At 48.2% G+C, this 26,027-nt stretch overlaps 3 non-coding genes and 4 pseudogenes across 3 annotated transcripts; all 7 read right to left on the minus strand.

The window, feature by feature from the left end:
- Positions 1 to 1,160: 1,160 nt before the first annotated feature.
- On the minus strand, positions 1,161 to 1,346 carry LOC130337833 (U2 spliceosomal RNA). The gene has a single exon (XR_008878655.1). It is a non-coding gene; the product is annotated as a U2 spliceosomal RNA (small nuclear RNA).
- Positions 1,347 to 6,735: 5,389 nt separating this feature from the next.
- On the minus strand, positions 6,736 to 6,953 carry LOC130337852 (U2 spliceosomal RNA; annotated as a pseudogene).
- Positions 6,954 to 9,047: 2,094 nt separating this feature from the next.
- Positions 9,048 to 9,227, minus strand: LOC130337835 (U2 spliceosomal RNA; annotated as a pseudogene).
- A 5,797-nt stretch (positions 9,228 to 15,024) lies between these two features.
- Positions 15,025 to 15,201, minus strand: LOC130337849 (U2 spliceosomal RNA; annotated as a pseudogene).
- Positions 15,202 to 17,286: 2,085 nt separating this feature from the next.
- LOC130337834 (U2 spliceosomal RNA) lies at positions 17,287 to 17,472 on the minus strand. Its single transcript, XR_008878656.1, has one exon. It is a non-coding gene; the product is annotated as a U2 spliceosomal RNA (small nuclear RNA).
- A 5,528-nt stretch (positions 17,473 to 23,000) lies between these two features.
- LOC130337854 (U2 spliceosomal RNA) lies at positions 23,001 to 23,079 on the minus strand (annotated as a pseudogene).
- A 2,083-nt stretch (positions 23,080 to 25,162) lies between these two features.
- Positions 25,163 to 25,350, minus strand: LOC130337837 (U2 spliceosomal RNA). Its single transcript, XR_008878658.1, has one exon. It is a non-coding gene; the product is annotated as a U2 spliceosomal RNA (small nuclear RNA).
- Positions 25,351 to 26,027: the final 677 nt, after the last annotated feature.

Here is a 26,027-nt window from a genome sequence, read left to right on the forward strand (position 1 = left end):
ACTTTTAAACCCATTTCCACCTTTTTTTCCCTTCTCTTCCTCTTACTTTTTTTTCACGTTTTTTTACGTTTTTCTCCTTTTCGCCTCTTTTCTGGGCGTATTATTCTTCTTTTTCTTCTTTTTTTTCGTCTAATGCATACCCCATCAGTGCAGCAATGCTTATTCAATACCGCCAGCAGATGGAGACACTGGGGGATAATTTTCTAAGGATTTATACTGATTTTTCCTGTCTGAATTTGTCGCACAGAAAGTTGCAGGCCAAATATGTGTGACATTTCTGCGACTTTAGCTTCTAGAGCATTTTTACAACATTATACATAGGTGCTGAATACATAAAAAGCGACTGTTCAGCGACAGACAAGTCGCATCGGCTGAAAGTAGGCCAGAATGTCAGTCCATGTTGGAGCAGGTTTAGATACAGTCTAAAGTATAGATCTCAAAGTCTGTGCACAGAATTTAGCAAGGGCCTCGCACCTTCTGATGCATCAGGTAGGTGCACAATAGCATAGCCTAACCCTCTGTACTTTGGTCTATATTGATGCGGGACATAGACAGCCAGCTGATGACCAATCCATTAGTGCAATGGATGGCTGGAAGCATTTGTCTTTGCCTTTGCAATACCACAGAAGCAATGCATGGTCAATGTACAGCAATGACACACCTGTGTGAACAGCCAGGAGACCCCCCCCCCCCCCCCATGTTATGTTACATAGTTACATAGTTAGTACGGTCGAAAAAAGACATATGTCCATCAAGTTCAACCAGGGAATTAAGGGGTAGGGGTGTGGCGCGATATTGGGGAAGGGATGAGATTTTATATTTCTTCATAAGCATTAATCTTATTTTGTCAATTAGGAACATTCAGCACCCACCCGCTATCAAGGCAGCTGCCTATCATGTCATGCCCTACCTGCACAGGTGTGCTGGCTACTCAAATGATCCAATTAAGGAGGCCATTTAGTCAGCAGCAGCAGAAGTCCTGTGCCTGGACGCTCCAACAGCGGCCAGACACAAGCAGAAGCAGAAGCAGCAGAAGCAGCAGCAGCACCACCTTTTGTTTTTTGGCTGCAGCAGCAGCAAGGCCCACAGGGCTGGCTAGCTGGCTAGCCAGCAAGCAGGTAGCAATGAAAGTAGGAATCTTTCTTTTTAACCCTGTAAGGGGGTGGTGCACTGTACCCGAAGATACTGCCATATCGGGTCAATGCATAGGGCGACGGAAGCAAGCTTCGAAATCGGCCCCCGTTCTCAAAAATCCATTTAATATATGGTCCCCAGATAGGGGACGTATCAGATATTAAACTGATAAGAACAGATAAGGTTTCAACAAAATTTTATTGAATAAATAAGAAACCATACAAAATTTAAAATGCAAAATAATAAAAGGTTCACAAAAGTTTTAAAATACAAATAATAAAACCAGTAATAAAAGGAGAAAAAATAAAAATGGCAGGATAAAACATTATACAAATGTCATAAAAACTGATTATACTGTTATTTCGTTCCATAGAGGCAGACACCACATGGATGCTGCCTCGCTGGCCCCCAACTGTTTCTTGTCTCTTAGGTAATAGATGTACATCTCACTCAGGGCCAGCTTTATACAGTTTTTAACATCAATAAAATCATGTTTAAAAAGTAAGATGTTCCTAACTTTCCAGATGGCATTTTTAAAACAATTAATAATCATCCAGCAGATCATCTGCTGTTTAAAATTGGGGCAGTTAAAAAGACCGTAAAAGACACATTCGTGATTAAAATCTTTTAGGCCGCAGGCCCACTTCAAAAGTGGGCCTACCTTCCTCCAAAGCTCCCGTGCAAAAGGGCAGTTCCAAAATATGTGCAGCACCGTTTCGTCCACTCCGCAGCCATCTCTCGGGCACTTGGCTCTCGCCACCAGTCCTCGCCTGTGCTGAAACTCACGAGTAGGGAGGCACTGGTGGACGATTGCCCAGGCAAGATCCCTGTGTACATTCGCCAGAAACTTCCCGTACACGTTCCGCCATACCTTTTTGGATCTTGCCTGTGTGAAATTGGACACTGCCAGGGTAACCTCACTCCGCCTGAGGACCTTTGATACCTTTCTCTGGTCCCCCAGTATGTCAGGCTCCAAATCTTGGAGACCTAGGAGCCTGACTGTCTTTTCCAACACCACATAATGTTTTGGGGGACACAGAAGCACCGGAGCGTTCAGAGGGATGCGCAACCATCTTTTAAAAACCATGCCCGCAGCGTACCTTAAAAAGCAGCTAAAAATGCCATCGGATTTAATAATTTTAAAACAGAAACAGAAATACTTTATGTAAAAGAAAGTAAAAAGGTTAGGAACATCTTTCCCGCCATTATCTTTACTTTTGTACATAAAATCACGCTTTAATTTCTCCATTTTTGAACCCCATAAAAAAGTAAAAACAATTCTAGTTACTTTTTTAATGTATAAAATAGATGGAGGAAATACCATGGCAATGTATAGCATAATAGGGAGTAAAACCATCTTTATTATTAAAATCTTCCCCTCCATGGTAAGGTTTCTAAGATTCCACATTAAAATCTTCTTCTCCATCTTAGCTATAGCTGAATCCCAGTTAGGGCTCCCATCATTGACCTGGTTAAAAACAATACCTAAAACTTTAATTTGATCCTGTTGCATTGTGACTCCTGGGGTGATGGATGAATCCCAGGAGCCAATATAAAAACAGTCACATTTATCTGTGTTTAGCTTAAAACCAGAGACCTCGCAGAAATAGCTGGTGTTCCTCAATGCCCCCCTCATGGATGGAGAGTCCGGGCACAGTATGGTGACATCATCCATGTACCCCAACACCTTTAGATGGGTCCCTCCTCCACCAGGTATCGGTACGCCTCTTACTACCCGGTCTTTTCTGAGGAGGGCCATCAGTGGTTCGATTGCGCAAATAAAAAGGAGTGGGGACAGGGGGCAGCCCTGTTTGACACCTGATAAAAGAGGAACACCGCTGGTTAAAAAGCCATTAACAGAGACTTGACTAAAACAGGATCGGTATAAAAGCATGATTCGGCTTAAAATCGTTTCAGGCACTGCCATCTTTTTAAGAACTAAAAACAGGTATTCATGGGAGACCCTATCAAAGGCTTTTTCAAAGTCTAAGGATAAAATTGCTACAGTTTGATTTCTATCCTTAAAATACCATAAAACATCTCTTAAAATATTTAGGGATTCAGCTATAGACCTTCCAGGTACCCCACAAACCTGATTTGGGTGAATTAATTTATGAATAAAAGGTTTAAAACGGACAGCTAATAACTTGGCTAAAACTTTATAATCAACATTTAAAAGTGTGATGGGGCGCCAATTTTTTAGCATATCCTTTTCACCCTTTTTAAAAAGTAATGATACAATCCCCCTCCTCCAGGAAGGGGGAAGTTCATTAACAATAAAAGTTTCTTTATACAATAAAACCATATCATCCTTTAAAATATCCCAAAAAGCTAAATAAAATTCGATGGGTAAACCATCTTCCCCAGGGGCCTTCCCACTAGAAAAACTTTTAAAAACAAATAAAAGTTCATCTAAGTTAAGATCACGGGATAAAACCTCCTGGTCTAAAACATCTAGCTTAAAATCAAGGGAATTAAGAACATGTTCTAAAAAGGATGGATTAAGATCTTTCTTATTAAAAAGAAGCTGGTAGAAGTTAAAAACTGCATCTAACATGCCTTTTGGAGTGGATTCACCCTCAAGGTTTTGGATGATATCCCTCCTATTCATCACTTTTTTAAAAAAGAAACGGGAACATTTCTCGCCCTCCTCCAGGTGCTGCACATGTGAGTTAAAAATGATTTGTTTCCCTTTCTTTTCTATGGCATGTTTTATTTCAGTTTTAAGGTTTAAAATATCATTTTCTACATCCATACCAGCTTCTTTCAATTTAAAAAGTACATTTAAACGCATGTTAAGAACATAAAACCACTGTTTTTCCATTTTTGCCTTCTTCTTACCTGCTTTGATAAAAAAAAATCTGATTTTAGATTTGGTGCCCTCCCACCAGTGCAGCATAGGCTCGTGGGGTTTTCTTTGTGATTGCCAGCATTGGTAGGTCCGCACAAACTCCTCTTTTATCTCAGGGTCCTCTAGGAGTGTGGTGTTTAATCTCCAGAGGCCCCTTTTTGCTTTTTGCTCCCCCTCTAGCTCCAGGCCCACCAAGAGGAGCTTATGATCAGAGAAGATATTCTGCTCGAGCGTGCATTTCAGGGGTTTAAAAGCTCTAGAGGAAAAAATAAAATCGATTCTGGAGCTCACTCTTCCATTGGACCATGTGGCGCCTGGGTCCTCCGGCAAGAGATCCTTCCAGCAATCTTTCAAATTAAAATCATCAATAAAATTTTTAAGCAGGTAAGAAGTGCGGTCTTTACGATTAATATCCCCACCCTGCCGGTGTTCCCCATCACGTATGCAGTTAAAATCACCTCCCACCAGCAGGGGGGAAGACCCAACACAAAACAGTGGTAAAATTTCAAATAGTTCTGCCCGCTCCTGTTTATCAGGAGGGGCATACACATTTAAAACACGAATTAAAAGTCCATTAAAATATAGATGAATTAAAAGAGCTCTGCCAGGCACAATCTCAGTTACTGTATGAATAGAAAAGGACTGGCCTCGGCAGAGCAGCCCAACACCCACAGAACGACAGTCATTTGCACCGGACCATATGGATGGGCCCAGCTTCCAGTCTTCTTTTAAGTCTTTATAGTCCATTTTACTAGGGATTCCACATTCTTGTAGCAGGCAAAGGTCAAAGTCACATGTCTCTAGATAAGAAAATAAAGCAGCCCTGCGATCAGGGCTCTTTAAGGACCTCACATTGAGTGAGGCAATTTTTACAGGGATAGGCATAGTTTATGGAGAGTCCGTGCTTGGAGAATCAAAGTCAATAATAAGCTGCGTACCGTCATCCCCCGCCTGCGGGGTCATCAGCTCCTTGATGTTCTGAGGGTCGGAGCTTGAGATCGATGATGCCCCGACCCTGAGCTCGCTCTCGTCCGAACTACGGCACGCCGCTTTCCTTTGAATGTCTTCCTCTTCTTCTTCTCTTTGTCTTTTAAATGTCACACTGCTGTCCATATCCTCTGTGTTGCTCTCACTCGATGTAATCTCTGGCCCCCGGCTGATGGATCTGCGTCTTCTTTCATCATTTGACGACTGGAACTGCTGCACAGGGGCCTGTGAGGCCTCTTTTCCGGAACCTTTGCCGCTACCTTGGGAAGTTTTCATCGCTTGTTCCCCAGCAAGCGTTGCTGAGGACTGTTGCTCCAACTTCCCCATCGATCGACGATGGCCAGTTTTACCCACCGGGTCCACTGCTGGCGGGGCAGCAAACCCTGGTTTGGCGCCACTTGTCTTCTTGGCCCTGTCCTGTATAGGCGGAGTAACAGGACCGGGCTCAGACCTGGCCACCTGGCTCCCCTTCCGGCGGGCTTTCACCGGGGCCTCTTCGTCCGGAGCAGGGCGACCCTGGGCCAAGCCAGTACCTGGCTTATGCTGCAATTTTGGGTCCACTTTTGCCCCCACCGAGGCCCGTCGGCTGCCACCCGCCACAGGTGAGCCCCCTTCAGAAGTTTCGGCGGGCTCTTGAGCCAGGTAGGAAGTCGATCGACGTCTTTCAATTTCCCGGGCAGTAAACTCGATCACCCGCCCGGGCTTCGTGGAATCCCCATGGCCTCCCCCTAGCACTACCACCGGTGGGCCCCCCGATGGAGCACCAGAGGTCTTGGGCCTGGACCCATCAGTACCTGCCATCTGGGGTTTGGGCATCTTAAAAAAGGACGTCTTTTGTCCTGTCCCCTCTTTGGGTGGGCCCAGCCTTGACCCACCCATCGTAGTTTTTGCTTTATGGGGACAGGAATTAAAATCGTGATTTTCCTCTCCGCAGAGGTTGCACCTTATCGTATGGCTACATCTTGAGGCTATGTGACCTTCTTGGCCACACCTATTGCAGCGAATCACACGCTCCGCGCCGCAGGTCTCCTGGGTGTGGCCAAACCTCAAGCAATTTCGGCAATACATAGGCATTTGAGGATAGAACAGGAAGCCCCGAACTCTCCCGATGGCAAAATTTGGGGGCGGATGGCAAAGACCCCCAATACCACCGGGATCCTTACGGAGCTTGACCCAGAACTTCCTCTTGCCGTTCCAGAACCGCACGGAGTTCAAGATTTTGTTTGCGAATCGCACCTCTTCGCAGTATCGCCGAAGAAAAGTGGCTATATCCTCCGTGGTCACATGAGGGCTGTGCATAGCCACCACCAACGGTATATGTTCCTCACCATAGAGGAACTGGAACGAAAGACCGTCGAGTCGATCGTCCCTCTGGTCCGCACCAGACAAGGTTGCATAGATGTTATCGCAACACGCCGTGGCCGTGAAAGTGACGGTATACAGGCCACGGCTTTCCTGGTCATTTAGACACAGGATGTCCTCCCTATTGAGGCGGAAGTAGTCAAGAAGAATCACCTCCGCAATGAAGCGGAGGTTCTTCAACTGACGATGGCTCTCCGACACCTCTATGCGGATGGTATTTCGCATCGACATTTCCCCAGAGGGGAAAGCCCAGGAGAACGGCATCTTCCACACCCAGGGACTAAGCCCCTTCCCCAATAGCAGCAGGGGCTCGGAATCCCGCTATAAAAGCGGAACCCTTACCCAAGGCAGAGGTCGGGGGTACCCTAGGTGCTTCCGAAGCTACAGGTAACGCTCAACGTACCGAAAATGCCTTCTGAGACACAAGGTCCCAGAGACAGGGGGATCGCAACCCGTTGTCCGTGGACTAAGCCCGCTCCCCAATAGCAGCAAGGGGGTGAAGTCCCTCCGTAAGGAGAGACAATCCCCCAAGGCCGAGAAGCGGGGTACCACAGACACCTTCCGACCAGACCAAATGCAGATACTACACTTGATCTTAGCCAAAAGGCCGAGAAGCGATAACCGTGAAAGGGGCGGGCCCAACAAGGTGCCCTTCATGGGCACTATCACTGCTTGCTGTCAGGGAGGCTGCCAGACAATTTTCCATGCACACTCTGGGCTGGGGGGCAGTCAACCACCAGTACACACAGCAGAACCTAAACCCATACCATTATTGCTAAGCAGCAAGACAGGGGCCCATTGCACTCCCACGGGGCCTTTTTAAATGCAATCCATAACCCGGATTTGCCAGGAACCCTTCTTACTCCTCCTACTTGCATGTGACACTGGGCTTAGGATCTGCATAGGAAACACACACACAAGCACACACCTACCTTTGTTGCCTGCAGATGCCTCCTTGGCTGTCCCCAAACGGTATCAAACCAACACCCACGGGAAGCTGTAAGCATAGAGGACATGCCTGCACCCCATTGGACTTACCTGTGTGGGTTAAACCCGGGTTATTTGACAACCTATGGCGGTGATGGTTCTGCTCAGGCAGAGCAGTGCTGATGCTCCTCATAAAGCTGTCGCTGCTGTGAAGGTTCTAGGTGACATCACAAATCCCTATGGTTACATACACAACAAAGCTGGGTTGTTGTTGTTTACACTCTGCAAGGCCTGTGGAAGTGAGTGACATCATAGCACTGTAGTTCTGAGGGTTCTAGATGGATGCAAAAATCTCCTGTTGCTTCTATGAAGGCCATAATAGACGACATCACCAAACAGCTCCATAGTCACATACACAGCAAAGGAGAGATGTTGTTTACACCTAGTGATGTCAGTGGTATTGAGTGACATCACAGCACAGTGCTAAGGCTCCTGGGCCTGGACACAGCAGCGGCTGCAATATCTCAACGGAGAATACGTTTATATATATGTGTGTGTGTGCGCGTATATATATATATATATATATATATATATATATATATATATATATATATTTCTCCGCCGAAATCACTTTTAAACCCATTTCCACCTTTTTTTCCCTTCTCTTCCTCTTACTTTTTTTTCACGTTTTTTTACGTTTTTCTCCTTTTCGCCTCTTTTCTGGGCGTATTATTCTTCTTTTTCTTCTTTTTTTTCGTCTAATGCATACCCCATCAGTGCAGCAATGCTTATTCAATACCGCCAGCAGATGGAGACACTGGGGGATAATTTTCTAAGGATTTATACTGATTTTTCCTGTCTGAATTTGTCGCACAGAAAGTTGCAGGCCAAATATGTGTGACATTTCTGCGACTTTAGCTTCTAGAGCATTTTTACAACATTATACATAGGTGCTGAATACATAAAAAGCGACTGTTCAGCGACAGACAAGTCGCATCGACTGAAAGTAGGCCAGAATGTCAGTCCATGTTGGAGCAGGTTTAGATACAGTCTAAAGTATAGATCTCAAAGTCTGTGCACAGAATTTAGCAAGGGCCTCGCACCTTCTGATGCATCAGGTAGGTGCACAATAGCATAGCCTAACCCTCTGTACTTTGGTCTATATTGATGCGGGACATAGACAGCCAGCTGATGACCAATCCATTAGTGCAATGGATGGCTGGAAGCATTTGTCTTTGCCTTTGCAATGCCACAGAAGCAATGCATGGTCAATGTACAGCAATGACACACCTGTGTGAACAGCCAGGAGACCCCCCCCCCCCCATGTTATGTTACATAGTTACATAGTTAGTACGGTCGAAAAAAGACATATGTCCATCAAGTTCAACCAGGGAATTAAGGGGTAGGGGTGTGGCGCGATATTGGGGAAGGGATGAGATTTTATATTTCTTCATAAGCATTAATCTTATTTTGTCAATTAGGAACATTCAGCACCCACCCGCTATCAAGGCAGCTGCCTATCATGTCATGCCCTACCTGCACAGGTGTGCTGGCTACTCAAATGATCCAATTAAGGAGGCCATTTAGTCAGCAGCAGCAGAAGTCCTGTGCCTGGACGCTCCAACAGCGGCCAGACACAAGCAGAAGCAGAAGCAGCAGAAGCAGCAGCAGCACCACCTTTTTTTTTTTGGCTGCAGCAGCAGCAAGGCCCACAGGGCTGGCTAGCTGGCTAGCCAGCAAGCAGGTAGCAATGAAAGTAGGAATCTTTCTTTTTAACCCTGTAAGGGGGTGGTGCACTGTACCCGAAGATACTGCCATATCGGGTCAATGCATAGGGCGACGGAAGCAAGCTTCGAAATCGGCCCCCGTTCTCAAAAATCCATTTAATATATGGTCCCCAGATAGGGGACGTATCAGATATTAAACTGATAAGAACAGATTTTTTTTTTTTGATTGAAAGAGCTTTATTTTCCGTTCAGTCATTACAAGTCGTACAATAAATTACAGTCACACAAAGCATGATAGTACAATACACAGCAAAGGTTCCCTAAGCTATACATCGCACACCATGCTACTCTAACATTCAGCTCAATCCTGCAATATAAAGGCACAAGAGATCAAACAAAAACCAAATAATACAATCTGTGATCGGGGTAGGGGTGTGGGCGACTATGTGGGGGTAGGGAGGGGGCGGATCACAGGGCCAAACTGTTGGGCTGTATCTTCAGGGAGACATGGGAGAAGGAGAGGGGTCTTCACTCCTCTTCTTCCTCATCAACGGCCGAGCTGTCCAAGATGGAATAGTCTCTAAGCAGGTTCTTGATGAACCTGCGGCAGTCCCGGACGGACATGTTTTCCCTGTTGATCACGAGGCGGTTCCTGGCAAGCCACACTGCGTCCTTAAAACAGTTCATAAGGCGCCAGGCCTCCTGGATGGCCTCCACGTCGTGGGTCCCAGGGAACAGGCCGTAAAGCACCGAATGGTACGATAGGCAGCTCCTGGGCACTGAGTCTCTGAGTTCCTGTTCTAGGGCGTCCAACAGACCCTGTGCAAAGGGGCACTGCCAAAACACGTGGAAAGATGTTTCCTCCACGTAGGGGCAACGGGGGCAGTACCGGGTCTTGCACAGGTTGCGGGCATGCATGAATGACCTGAGAGAGAGACCTCCCATGACGGCCATCCACGACAAGTCCTTGTGTCCATTGGTAAGCCGCTTTGAGGCCACATTGTTCCAAACTGTCTCTGCAGTGGCTGCGGGGAGTCCCGGAACCAGCTCGGTCGAGTCCTTAGCTCGGATGAGCTTGTGGATTGTCTTCGGCTTCCATAGGTCTGGTTTCAGTCCTTCCAGCTGGTGCTCCCTCACAAACCGGACAACATCCCCATAGAACCAGGGAGTGTTCCAGTTGTAAGGGATGGAGCTGTCCCACTTGTCCCAGCCCAGCTGTCTCCAGAGGGGCATGAGAAGCAAGCGAGACATGGACCTGCCCGCTGAGCCAGTCTTTTCTACAAGAGTCCGCTGCACCGTGACACATGCAAAGGAGGCCCTCAGCAGAGCGGGGATGTCGGGTATTCCCTTCCCACCCTTGCGGGGTTCCTTGTACATCACGGTCCTCTTGACTCTGTCCATTTTGCCCCAGACGAAGCCAAACACTGTCCGGGTGATGGCCTTGCAAACGGTGGTATGGGGAGGCCAGGCCTGTGCGGTATATTGGAGCACAGGCAAAACTTCACTCCGCAGGACAAGTGCCTTGCCTTCCATCGTGAGCTTTCTGGAGCTCCACAGTCCGATCTTCGAGTTTATCCTTCCTAGTCGGTCTTGCCAAGACTTAAGGGCCGCTCCTTCCTTCCCGAACCAGACTCCAAGAATTTGAATGAAGTCCGGCTTGACAGCAAAGGGGAAGGGGGCGGAAGAAGCCAGGTGCCATTCCCCGAAGAGCATGGCCTCCGACTTCCCGCAGTTGACTTTTGCCCCCGAAGCTCTGCCGAAGTCCTCGCAGGTCTGGACGAGTGCAGTCACCGAACGCTGGTCAGCGCAGAAGACGGTCACGTCGTCCATGTAGAGCGAGCACTTGACCTCGTGGCGATCTGGTCCTGGTGCGGTGATCCCTCTGATCTCTCCATTCTGCCGGATAGTCTCAGCGAAGAGCTCTATAACACAAACAAAAAGGAGAGGTGAAAGAGGGCAGCCTTGTCTAACCCCTGAAAGAATAGGAAAGGGGTCAGTCTTCCAGCCGTTCACCAACACCGTGCTGTAAATGTCAAAATACATAACGTTAACAAAAGAGCAAAACATCTTCCCCAGACCCAGCCTGCGCAAAACCCTGTCCATGAATGCGTGGGAGACACGGTCGAACGCCTTCTCCTGATCTAAGCTGACCAGGGCGGCGCGGCCCCCGCGGTCCTGGATGTAATGGACCGTGTCTCTCACAAGGGCAAGGCTGTCGGCAATCCTGCGGCCAGGAATGCTGCAGGTCTGGTCCGGATGGACGATCTGCCCCATGACAGGTTTCAGCCTGTTGGCCAGCACCTTGGCGAGGATCTTGTAGTCCACGTTCAGGAGAGAGATGGGACGCCAGTTTTTCAGGTCACATCTCTCCCCCTTCCGCTTATACAAGATCGTGATCATCCCTTCCCTCAACGACGGAGGCATTCTGCCCCCCACCACCATCTCCTCGTACACCTCCAACAGGTCCGGACAGATCAGGTCACCCAGCGCTACGTAGAGCTCGGCCGGGAGACCGTCACTGCCCGGGGTCCTGCCGGGCTTAAAGGATTTAGCGGCAGAGAGCAGCTCCCCCACCGTCAAGGGATCGTCCACAGCCGCCGCACCTGCGGGATCAACAACGTTAGTGACACCTGACAGGAACCTCTCGGCGGCTTCGGGGTCGGATGACTTGGGGGCGTAGAGGTTGCTGTAGAAGTCGTGGACGACCCCCATCACTTCCTCCTTGCCGCTCCTCATGTGTCCGGTCTCATCTCGTAGCTCAGTCAGGGGCGTGTGGCCGGCATGGAGCTTCCTGAAAAAGAAAGAGTTACATTTCTCACCCTTCTCCAGGTTCTCCACCTTGGAACGAAAGATGATTCGCTTGGATTCCTCCTCAAAGTGCCTTTTCAAGCTCTTTTTGGTCTTCTCCAGCTCCTCCCTGACGTCCCAGCCACACTGGAGCAGGTCCTGCAGGGACCGCAGCTCGCGCTGCAGTTTCCTCAAGTCCCACTTCTTCGCACACGCCTGTTGTCTGCCTTTTGCCTGAAAGAAACAACGGAATTCGACTTTAACATATTCCCACCAATCGCTGATGCACTTGAACAGACATTTGTCATTTCGCCATACAAGGTAAGCATCCCTAAGTTCCTCCATGACCTCCCTCTGCTCCAACAGGGCACAATTCAACTTCCAGGAGCCCGGGCCAGGTGGGAATCCATGGCCCAGAGTCCCCCGGAATCGAATGGCCCTGTGGTCAGAGAAGAAGCAGGGGACCATAGAGTACGACACCTTTCTGACTGCTCTCGAAGTGAAGATGAAGTCTATCCGAGAACGGAGCGAGCCATCGGGGCGGCTCCACGTATAGTTTACGGAGCCGTTCCCGATGGACCCGACAACGTCCTGCAAGGATGCCTCCGTCACCATCTCAATCAGCAGTTTAGACGTCACGTCCAGGTTGGCGGATGTGCCAGAACTGCGCCCGTCCACCTCAATGGGGCAGTTGAAGTCACCACCCAACACTACTGCTCTAGTGGTGGCGAGTTCAGCCCGCAGGGCCTGGAGAACCTCCAGTCGGACATCCCTCTCAGGGGAGGCATACACGTTGATGAGCCGCACGGGCTCACCCGCCCAGGAACCGTCTGCGACAAGAAGTCTGCCACAGACGAGCTCCCGGACGGAATCAAGTGCAAAGTTACCTCCCCTGATCAGGATGGCCACCCCCGCAGACCTATTGTCGCCCCCACCAGACCAGTAGGAAGGGCCGTGAGGCCACTGCCTGGCCAGATGGTTGTAAGACCTAGAAGCAGACAAAGCACATTCCTGCAACATGTAAACATCACACCTCTGGGAATCTAAGAACGTAAGAACAGTCTGAAATCTAAACCAAGCTCTAATACTCCTCACATTAATGCAGAAGATGTTGAGATCAGCCATGGGAATAAAAAGAGAGGTTAGTTCTGATACTAGTTACCAGTCTGGTCGGACGGGTCCTCTTCTCTGGCGCCTGTCGGCTCCTGTGGCTTCTCGTAGCGCCCTTCCAAGAACTCGTCGTAGACCGTGTTGGACGGAGTGTCCAGGATTTTCTTAACCTCTGGGTCCTGCAGCAGCTCCTCCATAGATTGAGCTTGGACTGGCTCTGCTTGGACCTGCTCCACTTGGGCCTGCTCCATCACCTCCTCTCCTTCTGAAGCTTCAAGGCTCTCGCAGACCTGCTCCATCTCCTCCTCCTCATCTGAAGCTTGAGGGGTCTCGCAGGTCTCGATTATTTTTCTTTTGTGGGACTCTTCTGATACGTTGTCCCTTCCTTTCCTCTTCCTCTGTATGGTACCTGGGGGAGGAAGCACAGGAAAGTCCTCCGAAGGGCGGGCACCAGCAGCTGGAGGGGGGTTAGGTGCTGCTGGGCCAGGAGAGAAAGGAGGCTGGGTGGGGCGGGGGGCAGGAGAGAGTGCCCGGGCAGGGGAGGACGGGGCAGGGGTGGGCCGGGCAGGGGAGGACGGGGCAGGGGTGGGCCGGGCAGGGGAGGACGGGGCAGGGGTGGGCCGGGGTGGGGTACGGGGGGCAGGGGTGGGCCGGGGTGGGGTACGGGGGGCAGGGGTGGGGCGGGATGGGGCAGGAGGGGCGGGGGTGGGACGGGATGGGGCAGGAGGGGCAGGGGTGGGACGGGATGGGGCAGGAGGGGCAGGGGTGGGACGGGATGGGGCAGGGGTGGGACGGGATGGGGCAGGGGTGGGGCGGGGTGGGGCAGGAGATGGGGCGGGAGGGGCAGGGGATGGGGCGGGAGGGGCAGGGGAGGGGCGGGACGGGGCAGGGGTGGTGGCTTTCGCCTTCTTACCCTCCTTGGTCGGCTTGGCCATCCGTGGTGTTGGCTCCGGAGCTGGGGCTGGCTTCGGTGCTCTCGCTGCCACAGATGCCCATGTTCTCTCCCTCTGGGGGCAGTCCTTGTAGCTGTGGGCTGCCAGTCCGCAGAGGTTGCAGGTCTTGCTCTTGGGGCAGTCCTTGGTCGTGTGACCTGTCACACGGCAATACCTGCAGGCATCCTCCGTACAGTCCTTGCCCTCGTGGCCCATCTTGCCACATCTCCTGCAGGTCTGCGGCATGTCCGGGTAGAAGATAAGTCCTGTGGAGTTGCCCAAGGAAAATGTCGTTGGCAGGTGCTGTAGTCCGTCTGGAGAAGCAGGGTTCTTGTTGAGTCTGACGACCACAGACCACTTGCAGGTCCAGTATCCGAGTGAGTTCAGGATGCGGGTGGGCTCCCTCACCACGGTGCAGAAGCGCTTCAGGAAGGTCGAGATGTCCGTGCCTGGGGTGTGTGGGTTCCGCATTGAGACCGTCACCCGCCTCTCCTCTCTTTGAATAAGGCAGTTGCCCACAAAGCGAGAGAAAGGGGATTCGGGACTCGCCGCTTTCACCACCTCCCAGTATCTTCTACAGGTCCCAATGGTGGCAAAGGTGATGTAGAAGATTCCCGAAAAGAAGGTTGCTATTCCCAGGGTGTCAGCCGTGGGGAAGCCTTGATCCGCCAGCATCTTCTTGCAGAACACGTCGTGGGACATGTCCGGCACCCTTCCGTCCACGGGCTTGAGCTTCAAGGCAACAGTCTGCCTCATCCAAGGCTCCAGGGTTGGAGCTTCCAGGTTAGGAATTCTGCCGCCCTTCTGCCTTGCCGTGGTGGAGGTTGAAGCTTGCTGTGGTTGGGGCTGGACCTCCAGGCCTTGCCCTGCAGCCTCCTGGGTGGACTTGCTGGTTGAGGCCATGGCTTCTTCCAGCAGGCTCTTTTCCGCTTCCTTGCTTGCTTGTGGAGAGAGGCTTCGCAAAGTCTTCTTTCCCGGGTGGGAGGAGCTATGCAGATCCGGTCCCGGTGGGAGGAGCTATGCAAATCCTTCTCCAGAGGCAGCGAGTTTCTTCGAAAAGATTCTGCGCCGCCTTCCTCTTCGCCGCTGTTCCGGAATTCACCGCCGATTCCCTTCTTCCAGGTTCTTCGTCGGCTTCTTCCGGAGCTGCAGTCTTCAAGATCTTCTCCTTCTTCAGATGTTCCGAGGCAGGCAGGAGACGATCTTCAGGTGGTATGCTCTAGAGAAATGCGGTTCTAATAAGAACGAAAAGTACTGCAATCGTACTACGCAAAATCTCTACCACAATGCTTGGAGTTCTTCAGACCGTAGCGATCATGGTATCTCCCCTGCCAGGTAAGAACAGAAACTACACTTGATCTTAGCCAAAAGGCCGAGAAGCGATAACCGTGAAAGGGGTGGGCCCAACAAGGTGCCCTTCATGGGCACTATCACTGCTTGCTGTCAGGGAGGCTGCCAGACAATTTTCCATGCACACTCTGGGCTGGGGGGCAGTCAACCACCAGTACACACAGCAGAACCTAAACCCATACCATTATTGCTAAGCAGCAAGACAGGGGCCCATTGCACTCCCACGGGGCTTTTTTAAATGCAATCCATAACCCGGATTTGCCAGGAACCCTTCTTACTCCTCCTACTTGCATGTGACACTGGGCTTAGGATCTGCATAGGAAACACACACACAAGCACACACCTACCTTTGTTGCCTGCAGATGCCTCCTTGGCTGTCCCCAAACGGTATCAAACCAACACCCACGGGAAGCTGTAAGCATAGAGGACATGCCTGCACCCCATTGGACTTACCTGTGTGGGTTAAACCCGGGTTATTTGACAACCTATGGCGGTGATGGTTCTGCTCAGGCAGAGCAGTGCTGATGCTCCTCATAAAGCTGTCGCTGCTGTGAAGGTTCTAGGTGACATCACAAATCCCTATGGTTACATACACAACAAAGCTGGGTTGTTGTTGTTTACACTCTGCAAGGCCTGTGGAAGTGAGTGACATCATAGCACTGTAGTTCTGAGGGTTCTAGATGGATGCAACAATCTCCTGTTGCTTCTATGAAGGCCATAATAGACGACATCACCAAACAGCTCCATAGTCACATACACAGCAAAGGAGAGATGTTGTTTACACCTAGTGATGTCAGTGGTATTGAGTGACATCACAGCACAGTGCTAAGGCTCCTGGGCCTGGACACAGCAGCGGCTGCAATATCTCAACGGAGAATACGTTTATATATATGTGTGTGTGTGCGCGTATATATATATATATATATATATATATATATATATATATATTTCTCCGCCGAAATCACTTTTAAACCCATTTCCACCTTTTTTTCCCTTCTCTTCCTCTTACTTTTTTTTCACGTTTTTTTACGTTTTTCTCCTTTTCGCCTCTTTTCTGGGCGTATTATTCTTCTTTTTCTTCTTTTTTTTCGTCTAATGCATACCCCATCAGTGCAGCAATGCTTATTCAATACCGCCAGCAGATGGAGACACTGGGGGATAATTTTCTAAGGATTTATACTGATTTTTCCTGTCTGAATTTGTCGCACAGAAAGTTGCAGGCCAAATATGTGTGACATTTCTGCGACTTTAGCTTCTAGAGCATTTTTACAACATTATACATAGGTGCTGAATACATAAAAAGCGACTGTTCAGCGACAGACAAGTCGCATCGGCTGAAAGTAGGCCAGAATGTCAGTCCATGTTGGAGCAGGTTTAGATACAGTCTAAAGTATAGATCTCAAAGTCTGTGCACAGAATTTAGCAAGGGCCTCGCACCTTCTGATGCATCAGGTAGGTGCACAATAGCATAGCCTAACCCTCTGTACTTTGGTCTATATTGATGCGGGACATAGACAGCCAGCTGATGACCAATCCATTAGTGCAATGGATGGCTGGAAGCATTTGTCTTTGCCTTTGCAATACCACAGAAGCAATGCATGGTCAATGTACAGCAATGACACACCTGTGTGAACAGCCAGGAGACCCCCCCCCCCCATGTTATGTTACATAGTTACATAGTTAGTACGGTCGAAAAAAGACATATGTCCATCAAGTTCAACCAGGGAATTAAGGGGTAGGGGTGTGGCGCGATATTGGGGAAGGGATGAGATTTTATATTTCTTCATAAGCATTAATCTTATTTTGTCAATTAGGAACATTCAGCACCCACCCGCTATCAAGGCAGCTGCCTATCATGTCATGCCCTACCTGCACAGGTGTGCTGGCTACTCAAATGATCCAATTAAGGAGGCCATTTAGTCAGCAGCAGCAGAAGTCCTGTGCCTGGACGCTCCAACAGCGGCCAGACACAAGCAGAAGCAGAAGCAGCAGAAGCAGCAGCAGCACCACCTTTTGTTTTTTGGCTGCAGCAGCAGCAAGGCCCACAGGGCTGGCTAGCTGGCTAGCCAGCAAGCAGGTAGCAATGAAAGTAGGAATCTTTCTTTTTAACCCTGTAAGGGGGTGGTGCACTGTACCCGAAGATACTGCCATATCGGGTCAATGCATAGGGCGACGGAAGCAAGCTTCGAAATCGGCCCCCGTTCTCAAAAATCCATTTAATATATGGTCCCCAGATAGGGGACGTATCAGATATTAAACTGATAAGAACAGATAAGGTTTCAACAAAATTTTATTGAATAAATAAGAAACCATACAAAATTTAAAATGCAAAATAATAAAAGGTTCACAAAAGTTTTAAAATACAAATAATAAAACCAGTAATAAAAGGAGAAAAAATAAAAATGGCAGGATAAAACATTATATAAATGTCATAAAAACTGATTATATTGTTATTTCGTTCCATAGAGGCAGACACCACATGGATGCTGCCTCGCTGGCCCCCAACTGTTTCTTGTCTCTTAGGTAATAGATGTACATCTCACTCAGGGCCAGCTTTATACAGTTTTTAACATCAATAAAATCATGTTTAAAAAGTAAGATGTTCCTAACTTTCCAGATGGCATTTTTAAAACAATTAATAATCATCCAGCAGATCATCTGCTGTTTAAAATTGGGGCAGTTAAAAAGACCGTAAAAGACACATTCGTGATTAAAATCTTTTAGGCCGCAGGCCCACTTCAAAAGTGGGCCTACCTTCCTCCAAAGCTCCCGTGCAAAAGGGCAGTTCCAAAATATGTGCAGCACCGTTTCGTCCACTCCGCAGCCATCTCTCGGGCACTTGGCTCTCGCCACCAGTCCTCGCCTGTGCTGGAACTCACGAGTAGGGAGGCACTGGTGGACGATTGCCCAGGCAAGATCCCTGTGTACATTCGCCAGAAACTTCCCGTACACGTTCCGCCATACCTTTTTGGATCTTGCCTGTGTGAAATTGGACACTGCCAGGGTAACCTCACTCCGCCTGAGGACCTTTGATACCTTTCTCTGGTCCCCCAGTATGTCAGGCTCCAAATCTTGGAGACCTAGGAGCCTGACTGTCTTTTCCAACACCACATAATGTTTTGGGGGACACAGAAGCACCGGAGCGTTCAGAGGGATGCGCAACCATCTTTTAAAAACCATGCCCGCAGCGTACCTTAAAAAGCAGCTAAAAATGCCATCGGATTTAATAATTTTAAAACAGAAACAGAAATACTTTATGTAAAAGAAAGTAAAAAGGTTAGGAACATCTTTCCCGCCATTATCTTTACTTTTGTACATAAAATCACGCTTTAATTTCTCCATTTTTGAACCCCATAAAAAAGTAAAAACAATTCTAGTTACTTTTTTAATGTATAAAATAGATGGAGGAAATACCATGGCAATGTATAGCATAATAGGGAGTAAAACCATCTTTATTATTAAAATCTTCCCCTCCATGGTAAGGTTTCTAAGATTCCACATTAAAATCTTCTTCTCCATCTTAGCTATAGCTGAATCCCAGTTAGGGCTCCCATCATTGACCTGGTTAAAAACAATACCTAAAACTTTAATTTGATCCTGTTGCATTGTAACTCCTGGGGTGATGGATGAATCCCAGGAGCCAATATAAAAACAGTCACATTTATCTGTGTTTAGCTTAAAACCAGAGACCTCGCAGAAATAGCTGGTGTTCCTCAATGCCCCCCTCATGGATGGAGAGTCCGGGCACAGTATGGTGACATCATCCATGTACCCCAACACCTTTAGATGGGTCCCTCCTCCACCAGGTATCGGTACGCCTCTTACTACCCGGTCTTTTCTGAGGAGGGCCATCAGTGGTTCGATTGCGCAAATAAAAAGGAGTGGGGACAGGGGGCAGCCCTGTTTGACACCTGATAAAAGAGGAACACCGCTGGTTAAAAAGCCATTAACAGAGACTTGACTAAAACAGGATCGGTATAAAAGCATGATTCGGCTTAAAATCGTTTCAGGCACTGCCATCTTTTTAAGAACTAAAAACAGGTATTCATGGGAGACCCTATCAAAGGCTTTTTCAAAGTCTAAGGATAAAATTGCTACAGTTTGATTTCTATCCTTAAAATACCATAAAACATCTCTTAAAATATTTAGGGATTCAGCTATAGACCTTCCAGGTACCCCACAAACCTGATTTGGGTGAATTAATTTATGAATAAAAGGTTTAAAACGGACAGCTAATAACTTGGCTAAAACTTTATAATCGACATTTAAAAGTGTGATGGGGCGCCAATTTTTTAGCATATCCTTTTCACCCTTTTTAAAAAGTAATGATACAATCCCCCTCCTCCAGGAAGGGGGAAGTTCATTAACAATAAAAGTTTCTTTATACAATAAAACCATATCATCCTTTAAAATATCCCAAAAAGCTAAATAAAATTCGATGGGTAAACCATCTTCCCCAGGGGCCTTCCCACTAGAAAAACTTTTAAAAACAAATAAAAGTTCATCTAAGTTAAGATCACGGGATAAAACCTCCTGGTCTAAAACATCTAGCTTAAAATCAAGGGAATTAAGAACATGTTCTAAAAAGGATGGATTAAGATCTTTCTTATTAAAAAGAAGCTGGTAGAAGTTAAAAACTGCATCTAACATGCCTTTTGGAGTGGATTCACCCTCAAGGTTTTGGATGATATCCCTCCTATTCATCACTTTTTTAAAAAAGAAACGGGAACATTTCTCGCCCTCCTCCAGGTGCTGCACATGTGAGTTAAAAATGATTTGTTTCCCTTTCTTTTCTATGGCATGTTTTATTTCAGTTTTAAGGTTTAAAATATCATTTTCTACATCCATACCAGCTTCTTTCAATTTAAAAAGTACATTTAAACGCATGTTAAGAACATAAAACCACTGTTTTTCCATTTTTGCCTTCTTCTTACCTGCTTTGATAAAAAAATATCTGATTTTAGATTTGGTGCCCTCCCACCAGTGCAGCATAGGCTCGTGGGGTTTTCTTTGTGATTGCCAGCATTGGTAGGTCCGCACAAACTCCTCTTTTATCTCAGGGTCCTCTAGGAGTGTGGTGTTTAATCTCCAGAGGCCCCTTTTTGCTTTTTGCTCCCCCTCTAGCTCCAGGCCCACCAAGAGGAGCTTATGATCAGAGAAGATATTCTGCTCGAGCGTGCATTTCAGGGGTTTAAAAGCTCTAGAGGAAAAAATAAAATCGATTCTGGAGCTCACTCTTCCATTGGACCATGTGGCGCCCGGGTCCTCCGGCAAGAGATCCTTCCAGCAATCTTTCAAATTAAAATCATCAATAAAATTTTTAAGCAGGTAAGAAGTGCGGTCTTTACGATTAATATCCCCACCCTGCCGGTGTTCCCCATCACGTATGCAGTTAAAATCACCTCCCACCAGCAGGGGGGAAGACCCAACACAAAACAGTGGTAAAATTTCAAATAGTTCTGCCCGCTCCTGTTTATCAGGAGGGGCATACACATTTAAAACACGAATTAAAAGTCCATTAAAATATAGATGAATTAAAAGAGCTCTGCCAGGCACAATCTCAGTTACTGTATGAATAGAAAAGGACTGGCCTCGGCAGAGCAGCCCAACACCCACAGAACGACAGTCATTTGCACCGGACCATATGGATGGGCCCAGCTTCCAGTCTTCTTTTAAGTCTTTATAGTCCATTTTACTAGGGATTCCACATTCTTGTAGCAGGCAAAGGTCAAAGTCACATGTCTCTAGATAAGAAAATAAAGCAGCCCTGCGATCAGGGCTCTTTAAGGACCTCACATTGAGTGAGGCAATTTTTACAGGGATAGGCATAGTTTATGGAGAGTCCGTGCTTGGAGAATCAAAGTCAATAATAAGCTGCGTACCGTCATCCCCCGCCTGCGGGGTCATCAGCTCCTTGATGTTCTGAGGGTCGGAGCTTGAGATCGATGATGCCCCGACCCTGAGCTCGCTCTCGTCCGAACTACGGCACGCCGCTTTCCTTTGAATGTCTTCCTCTTCTTCTTCTCTTTGTCTTTTAAATGTCACACTGCTGTCCATATCCTCTGTGTTGCTCTCACTCGATGTAATCTCTGGCCCCCGGCTGATGGATCTGCGTCTTCTTTCATCTTTTGACGACTGGAACTGCTGCACAGGGGCCTGTGAGGCCTCTTTTCCGGAACCTTTGCCGCTACCCTGGGAAGTTTTCATCGCTTGTTCCCCAGCAAGCGTTGCTGAGGACTGTTGCTCCAACTTCCCCATCGATCGACGATGGCCAGTTTTACCCACCGGGTCCACTGCTGGCGGGGCAGCAAACCCTGGTTTGGCGCCACTTGTCTTCTTGGCCCTGTCCTGTATAGGCGGAGTAACAGGACCGGGCTCAGACCTGGCCACCTGGCTCCCCTTCCGGCGGGCTTTCACCGGGGCCTCTTCGTCCGGAGCAGGGCGACCCTGGGCCAAGCCAGTACCTGGCTTATGTTGCAATTTTGGGTCCACCTCTGCCCCCACCGAGGCCCGTCGGCTGCCACCCGCCACAGGTGAGCCCCCTTCAGAAGTTTCGGCGGGCTCTTGAGCCAGGTAGGAAGTAGATCGACGTCTTTCAATTTCCCGGGCAGTAAACTCGATCACCCGCCCGGGCTTCGTGGAATCCCCATGGCCTCCCCCTAGCACTACCACCGGTGGGCCCCCCGATGGAGCACCAGAGGTCTTGGGCCTGGACCCATCAGTACCTGCCATCTGGGGTTTGGGCATCTTAAAAAAGGATGTCTTTTGTCCTGTCCCCTCTTTGGGTGGGCCCAGCCTTGACCCACCCATCGTAGTTTTTGCTTTATGGGGACAGGAATTAAAATCGTGATTTTCCTCTCCGCAGAGGTTGCACCTTATCGTGTGGCTACATCTTGAGGCTATGTGACCTTCTTGGCCACACCTATTGCAGCGAATCACACGCTCCGCGCCGCAGGTCTCCTGGGTGTGGCCAAACCTCAAGCAATTTCGGCAATACATAGGCATTTGAGGATAGAACAGGAAGCCCCGAACTCTCCCGATGGCAAAATTTGGGGGCGGATGGCAAAGACCCCCAATACCACCGGGATCCTTACGGAGCTTGACCCAGAACTTCCTCTTGCCGTTCCAGAACCGCACGGAGTTCAAGATTTTGTTTGCGAATCGCACCTCTTCGCAGTATCGCCGAAGAAAAGTGGCTATATCCTCCGTGGTCACATGAGGGCTGTGCATAGCCACCACCAACGGTATATGTTCCTCACCATAGAGGAACTGGAACGAAAGACCGTCGAGTCGATCGTCCCTCTGGTCCGCACCAGACAAGGTTGCATAGATGTTATCGCAACACGCCGTGGCCGTGAAGGTGACGGTATACAGGCCACGGCTTTCCTGGTCATTTAGACACAGGATGTCCTCCCTATTGAGGCGGAAGTAGTCAAGAAGAATCACCTCCGCAATGAAGCGGAGGTTCTTCAACTGACGATGGCTCTCCGACACCTCTATGCGGATGGTATTTCGCATCGACATTTCCCCAGAGGGGAAAGCCCAGGAGAACGGCATCTTCCACACCCAGGGACTAAGCCCCTTCCCCAATAGCAGCAGGGGCTCGGAATCCCGCTATAAAAGCGGAACCCTTACCCAAGGCAGAGGTCGGGGGTACCCTAGGTGCTTCCGAAGCTACAGGTAACGCTCAACGTACCGAAAATGCCTTCTGAGACACAAGGTCCCAGAGACAGGGGGATCGCAACCCGTTGTCTGTGGACTAAGCCCGCTCCCCAATAGCAGCAAGGGGGTGAAGTCCCTCCGTAAGGAGAGACAATCCCCCAAGGCCGAGAAGCAGGGTACCACAGACACCTTCCGACCAGACCAAATGCAGATACTACACTTGATCTTAGCCAAAAGGCCGAGAAGCGATAACCGTGAAAGGGGCGGGCCCAACAAGGTGCCCTTCATGGGCACTATCACTGCTTGCTGTCAGGGAGGCTGCCAGACAATTTTCCATGCACACTCTGGGCTGGGGGGCAGTCAACCACCAGTACACACAGCAGAACCTAAACCCATACCATTATTGCTAAGCAGCAAGACAGGGGCCCATTGCACTCCCACGGGGCCTTTTTAAATGCAATCCATAACCCGGATTTGCCAGGAACCCTTCTTACTCCTCCTACTTGCATGTGACACTGGGCTTAGGATCTGCATAGGAAACACACACACAAGCACACACCTACCTTTGTTGCCTGCAGATGCCTCCTTGGCTGTCCCCAAACGGTATCAAACCAACACCCACGGGAAGCTGTAAGCATAGAGGACATGCCTGCACCCCATTGGACTTACCTGTGTGGGTTAAACCCGGGTTATTTGACAACCTATGGCGGTGATGGTTCTGCTCAGGCAGAGCAGTGCTGATGCTCCTCATAAAGCTGTCGCTGCTGTGAAGGTTCTAGGTGACATCACAAATCCCTATGGTTACATACACAACAAAGCTGGGTTGTTGTTGTTTACACTCTGCAAGGCCTGTGGAAGTGAGTGACATCATAGCACTGTAGTTCTGAGGGTTCTAGATGGATGCAACAATCTCCTGTTGCTTCTATGAAGGCCGTAATAGGCGACATCACCAAACAGCTCCATAGTCACATACACAGCAAAGGAGAGATGTTGTTTACACCTAGTGATGTCAGTGGTATTGAGTGACATCACAGCACAGTGCTAAGGCTCCTGGGCCTGGACACAGCAGCGGCTGCAATATCTCAACGGAGAATACGTTTATATATATGTGTGTGTGTGCGCGTATATATATATATATATATATATATATATATATATATATTCTCCGCCGAAATCACTTTTAAACCCATTTCCACCTTTTTTTCCCTTCTCTTCCTCTTACTTTTTTTTCACGTTTTTTTACGTTTTTCTCCTTTTCGCCTCTTCTCTGGGCGTATTATTCTTCTTTTTCTTCTTTTTTTTCGTCTAATGCATACCCCATCAGTGCAGCAATGCTTATTCAATACCGCCAGCAGATGGAGACACTGGGGGATAATTTTCTAAGGATTTATACTGATTTTTCCTGTCTGAATTTGTCGCACAGAAAGTTGCAGGCCAAATATGTGTGACATTTCTGCGACTTTAGCTTCTAGAGCATTTTTACAACATTATACATAGGTGCTGAATACATAAAAAGCGACTGTTCAGCGACAGACAAGTCGCATCGGCTGAAAGTAGGCCAGAATGTCAGTCCATGTTGGAGCAGGTTTAGATACAGTCTAAAGTATAGATCTCAAAGTCTGTGCACAGAATTTAGCAAGGGCCTCGCACCTTCTGATGCATCAGGTAGGTGCACAATAGCATAGCCTAACCCTCTGTACTTTGGTCTATATTGATGCGGGACATAGACAGCCAGCTGATGACCAATCCATTAGTGCAATGGATGGCTGGAAGCATTTGTCTTTGCCTTTGCAATACCACAGAAGCAATGCATGGTCAATGTACAGCAATGACACACCTGTGTGAACAGCCAGGAGACCCCCCCCCCCCCATGTTATGTTACATAGTTACATAGTTAGTACGGTCGAAAAAAGACATATGTCCATCAAGTTCAACCAGGGAATTAAGGGGTAGGGGTGTGGCGCGATATTGGGGAAGGGATGAGATTTTATATTTCTTCATAAGCATTAATCTTATTTTGTCAATTAGGAACATTCAGCACCCACCCGCTATCAAGGCAGCTGCCTATCATGTCATGCCCTACCTGCACAGGTGTGCTGGCTACTCAAATGATCCAATTAAGGAGGCCATTTAGTCAGCAGCAGCAGAAGTCCTGTGCCTGGACGCTCCAACAGCGGCCAGACACAAGCAGAAGCAGAAGCAGCAGAAGCAGCAGCAGCACCACCTTTTGTTTTTTGGCTGCAGCAGCAGCAAGGCCCACAGGGCTGGCTAGCTGGCTAGCCAGCAAGCAGGTAGCAATGAAAGTAGGAATCTTTCTTTTTAACCCTGTAAGGGGGTGGTGCACTGTACCCGAAGATACTGCCATATCGGGTCAATGCATAGGGCGACGGAAGCAAGCTTCGAAATCGGCCCCCGTTCTCAAAAATCCATTTAATATATGGTCCCCAGATAGGGGACGTATCAGATATTAAACTGATAAGAACAGATTTTTTTTTTTTAAGTTAGCCCTCAGAAACTCAATCAGAGTTCCAAGATCTTATTTGAACTCGATTGTTGCTCATCATCAGGTAACCCATTTTTTATTTCTTCTTAACACTAATGACCACAAAATAAAATCAATAAAAAAGATTTAACCAGAAAAAAAAACATACACATTTACAATAACAAACAAACATTGCTTTCACCAGTAATTAATCAGAGAGACATTCCATTTCTCCAGGCATATACCATTAGGAAATCTATCATTCCACGGTTTATCGTTCCTCTTATCATCTGTCTTTTTACCGGAAGTCCCAACCAAGATGGAACTTTATAAGTGTCCAAAAATCTGTCCATATCAGCTTGAAATGAAAAATACACTTTGTCTCTAGCTTCCTCGTACCGATTTTCATATTTCGACCTTAATTCCATTAAATCCATATCAAATGGTCTTCTTTCCTTTTTTGGCATATTTTCCAACATGCCATCCAAAACACCTCCAAATTCCATTGGTACATAAACCTCTTCTTTCTTTTTCTTTTCTTCAGCCACTTTTCTGGCTGGAACTTCCTCCAACTCAGGTTCTCCAATTTCTTCTTCTTCCCTACTCCTTTTAGCTGTTTCCTTTTTCGTTGTTTGTTTCTTGGGACATACATTTACCAGGTGATCTTCCTCACCGCACAGATGACACTTCTTTTTTTTGTTGTTGTTGCAGGTGTC

Source organism: Hyla sarda, unplaced genomic scaffold, assembly GCF_029499605.1.
Source record: "Hyla sarda isolate aHylSar1 unplaced genomic scaffold, aHylSar1.hap1 scaffold_508, whole genome shotgun sequence".
NCBI classification, from domain to species: domain Eukaryota; kingdom Metazoa; phylum Chordata; class Amphibia; order Anura; family Hylidae; genus Hyla; species Hyla sarda.